General features: G+C 43.0%; 1 pseudogene; it reads right to left on the bottom strand.

Moving 5' to 3' along the window:
* Positions 1–405: 405 nt before the first annotated feature.
* Positions 406–4,696, bottom strand: part of LOC103596886 — a 12,794-nt pseudogene continuing 8,503 nt past the window's right edge.

Below are 4,696 nucleotides of genomic sequence, written 5' to 3'. Positions count from 1 at the left end.
ACCCTTGGCGGGAGCGCCACCGCACTTCCCAAGCAGCGCACTGTAGCAGTGCGCCACCGGGCCGGCCAAAAATAAGAAATTTTAAAAATAGAGGCGGGAGCGCCACCGCACTTCCCAAGCAGCGCACTGTAGCAGTGCGCCACCGGGCCGGCCAAAAATAAGAAATTTTAAAAATAGAGGCGGGAGCGCCACCGCACTTCCCAAGCGGCGCACTGTAGCAGTGCGCCACCGGGCCGGCCAAAAATAAGAAATTTTAAAAATAGGTAAAAGCTTATAGAATAAAGATACAGAAAAAAAAAAGAAGAAGAAAAAGAAAAAAATTTCTCATTGCCTGTTTGACCAGGTCTAAATTCAAAATAAGCTGTCCAAAATGATTTGGCTTTTATGAAATAAGCAAACTTGCATTTATGCAGCAGGCTTCTTTTCTTCTGTGGAAGGTTTCTTTTCCGCTGGCTTCTTTTCAGCTGCTGGTTTCTTGGTAGCTGCAGTCTTTTCTTCCAAGGGTTTCTTCCGCTTCTTAACACTAACAGCCTTTGTTCCTTTCTTCCCACCCCAGGCTCATTGCCTACAACCCCATTCTCATACGATTTGGCCCCTAGTGCTGCTGCTGCATTACCCATCCAGAGTTTGTGAATCCTGGCCTGGAGAAGAATGGTGTTCTGGGGCATGGTTTTTGCATATGGATTTACCTTCTCTGTGATCTGCAGGTTTTTCAGTGGATTCTTCTTTAGGACCCTGGGATGAATCTTCTTGTGTGGTGCTCGGAGGGCTCTTTGTTATCTCTGGGCTTTTCAAAATTCTGCTAAGGTCTGTATTCATCATCTCATGCAGGGAAGGTTATAGTTACTCTTCAGGGCAGCAGCTTTACATCAAGAACCGTACAATTCATCTAACTTCTGGAAAGCACTTTCAGTCCACGTGCAGAAACGTCCCACATGCCCAACAGGAGCAGTGTTTCAAAATGTTCACTTTGCTTACATCAAGCAGAGTGATTCAAGGGACATTTCTGAAGGACTCGATGATACCATCGCCCTCTTTACAGATGACACAGGGGCCCTGTGCTGGATGCCATGACTGTTTCTCATTTTGCCCTTGCCAGCTCTCATTCGCTGGGAGGCATAGACCTTTTTGATATCACTCCAGGCCTTAAGTTTCTTAAGAAGCAAAACAGCCTCTTTGGTTTTCTTGCAGCCTTCAATTTTATCTTCAACCAGCAAAGGAAGTTCAAGAGCTGCCTTAGTACGATGACCTTTAGACATTACCAGCACCAGGAAGGCCAAAGCAGCCAGGGCAGAGCAGATGGCATATCGCTTCTGGGTTTTATTCACTCTACGGTGCCAATAGTGCAAGGTTTTGGTTGGAGCAAACAAGTGGCCTCTGCGACACATATTTCCAAAAGCACCCTGGCCAGACGGTGAGTCCCCCACCTCTACCTCTGGGAATTGGAGCCACGCTCTGCGGGTCCTGGTCTGACGACCCACGATTCACTGACAGCACAGGGTTCCCTGTCGTTTTGGCACAAGTCGGTGCGAACAAGGTTCTCAATATCTGGTCGGATATCTGGAGCCTTGAATGCAGCCGGTAAAGTGATATTTTTGCCAGATGACTTCCCCTTTTCCGAGTACACCGATATCTATCAGTGGACGAGTTCCCACCATGGTGGGGAGAGGAAAAGGCCATGCTCCTCTCTACCCAGAGGTTCCCATAGGAAAAGAAAGAAAATATTTTGTCCAGCTGTACAATCTGTTTGTGTTTTACCTAAGTGTGATTACAAAAGAGTCAAAAAGTTTTAAAAAATTAAAAGTTTATAAAGTAAAAAAGTTATAGTAAGCTAAGGTTAATTTGTTATTGAAGAAAGAAAAATACTTTTTTATAAACTTAGCGGAGCTTAAGGGCACAGTGTTTGTAAAGTCTACAGCAGTGCATGGTAATGTCCTAGGTCTTCACACTCACTCACTGACTCACCCAGAGCAACTTCCACTCCTGCAAGCTCCATTCATGGTGAGCACTCTGTACAGGGGCACCATTTTTATCTTTTATACTGTATTTTTACTGTACCTTTCCTATGTTTAGATACACAAGTGTTGGAGTGAGCAGGACCAAAGCCATGTTGGGACCTAAAGCTGCCTGGGCTGTGGAGGGTGGGGGGAGGATTTTTAAAAGGACAGTTTTTTCTCTCCACTCTTTCGTCCCATCCCCTGACTTTCTGATCTTGCTCACTAAGTAGGAAAACAAGGCTGAGAAGCTAATTAGTACTTTGCAAAGCTAACAGTTTTGTTTTTTTTTTTTTTTTGAGACTTGTAGAGTTTTGAGAAAAGATCAAGGCCAAATGACTGATGCTGACCTTGGGCACCAGATAAGTACACCAGAGCAAATCAAAGTCTTGCAGGGTCCTGAGATAACAGCGAAGATGAGAACAGAAACCAGATGAGGCCTTGACAAGACCTTGTGCCTGACCCGTAGAAATGGACCCCTCGTAACTCACATCTCCTGCTCTCCTGCTTTTCACCTCCTACATGCCATTCCCTCAAGCCTTCCTTTAAAAACCCCTCAGTAAATGTAAATCTTTGAGATGGGATAGTCTGCCATCTCCTTCGGCTGAATGCATCTGCTTTTCTAACACCAACCATTTGACTTCTGAGTTTTTTTTTTCTTTCCTTTTCAAGGGGGTGGTCAGCCGGACCTGAGTCCGGTAACACAAGTACTTATCATTGTGTTATAATTGCCTACAGCATTCAGCACAGTAACATGCTGTACAGGTTTGTAGCCTAGGAGCCGTAGGCTATACCGTATAGCCTAGGTGTGTAGTAGCCTATACCATCTAGGTTTGTGTAAGTACACTCTGTAATTTTAGCACAAGGACGAAATTGCCTAACGACGCATTTCTCAAAATCCCTGTTGTTAAGTGACGCATGATTGTGTATTTAAATGAATTAAGAAATAAAAGAAAGGGGCCGGCCCGGTGGCCCACTGCTACAGTGCGCCACTTGGGAGTGCGGTGGCGCTCCCGCCGAGGGTTCGGATCCCACATACAGACCGGTTCCCACTCACTGGCTGAGCAAGGTGCGGGCGCGACACCGAGGGTTGCGATCCCGTTGCTGGTCCCGGTCTGGTACGGGCGCGACACTGAGGGTTGCGATCCGTTGCCGGACACAAGAAAAGACAAAAAGGAAAAAATAAAATTAAAAAAAGAAATAAAAGAAAGAATAGAAGCCATAATTAACTATGAAAACATTATGGGGAAAGAAAACTGATTTGAAATAAAGAAATTTAAAAAATACATTCTTTGAAATGAAAGAATAGCACACCATATCGTATGTAGAAGTTGGTGAATAGCAGATTAGAAATAGCTAAAATGAGAGTTTGTCAACAGGAAGATAGTGCTGATGAAGATACAGGATGTATCACCTTTTACCAAAGCAGAGCACTATGTAAAAGAGAGGTTAAGAGACAGGGAAGCGACAGTACGAAGGCTCACTCTATGTCTAACAAGGGAAAATGAGAGACATAATGACTGAGTCATTTTCTAGAGCTGGAAAAACGCAAGGCTCTTCTGATGAAGGAAGCACACAAAGCTGTGGACATGATAAATAACGGCCGGCACAGTTGAGGGTGGGGATATTATCTGGAAAACAGGAGAATTAGGCAATATAAGCATGTGACTTAGGGAAGCACAGAGATACAGAGGTAAATACCAAATGATCAAAGCAGAAAGGGTAGAGGGTAGTTGCCTCTGGAAATGAAGAAATGGAAGATAAGGTTTGTGGAGCTATTTTCCTTCTTAAAATAGAGGGACGTAAAACTTTGATTAATATGAAGATTTTTTAAGAGATAAAAAATATCTGACATCTGGATACATTCTAATTAAACTGCACGTCAAAAAGACAAAATGTTCTGTTTCTGATTGCTTTTAAGATTTTCAAGTATTCCTTGAGAAATAATTCCAAACATGCATCCTTTTTTTACCCAGTAATACCTCCTCTGAGAATTTGTCCTCCAGGAAATCTCTCAAGGCTCACAGGGCACTGAGATGTTCACTGTTCTGTAGTCTGTAAGAGTGAAAAAGAGGAAACCACTTCGATGCCCATCAAGTTTATGGTGAAGTTATGATGAATCCACCCTATGGTATAACATGCTGTTGTGAAAAAGCATAAGCTAGACTGAAATATAACAAAATGGAGAGGGCCCCAAAATATGTTCAGTGAAAAAAGCAAGTTACTGAGTGATATCAGTAAAAATAGCAAAGTAAGGACCTCCAAATATTTGCTGTGTTGAAGATGTGTCCCAAATCAGGCACAGAGCCCATCAGCAGAGACAGGGAGACCTGCTAACTGAGCAGAGATTTCAGCAGCCACACAAGACAAATAATACAGACTTTATAGAATTAGTTCTGAAAGTCACCAAACAACTACTTCTACAACAAAGACCAACAACAAGTCCTGGGAGTGGTTAAGAATCTGATTTCCAGAGCTGTAACATTTTGTTATCTAAATTGTCTGGTTTTCAACCAAAAATTATGAGATATGCAAAGAAACAAGAAAGTATGGTCCATACACAGAGGAAAAAAAATCCTGTCAACATAAACCATCTCTGAGGAAGCCCAGATGTTGGACTTACTAGGTTTTAAATCAGCACTTTTGAATATGCTCAAAGAACTAAAGGAACCAAACACAGAAGAAAATGCTCAACCTCATAA

The sequence above is a fragment of the Galeopterus variegatus genome, unplaced genomic scaffold (assembly GCF_000696425.1).
Source record: "Galeopterus variegatus unplaced genomic scaffold, G_variegatus-3.0.2 Scaffold2137, whole genome shotgun sequence".
NCBI lineage: Eukaryota > Metazoa > Chordata > Mammalia > Dermoptera > Cynocephalidae > Galeopterus > Galeopterus variegatus.
This window is presented reverse-complemented; position numbering and strand designations above follow the sequence as displayed.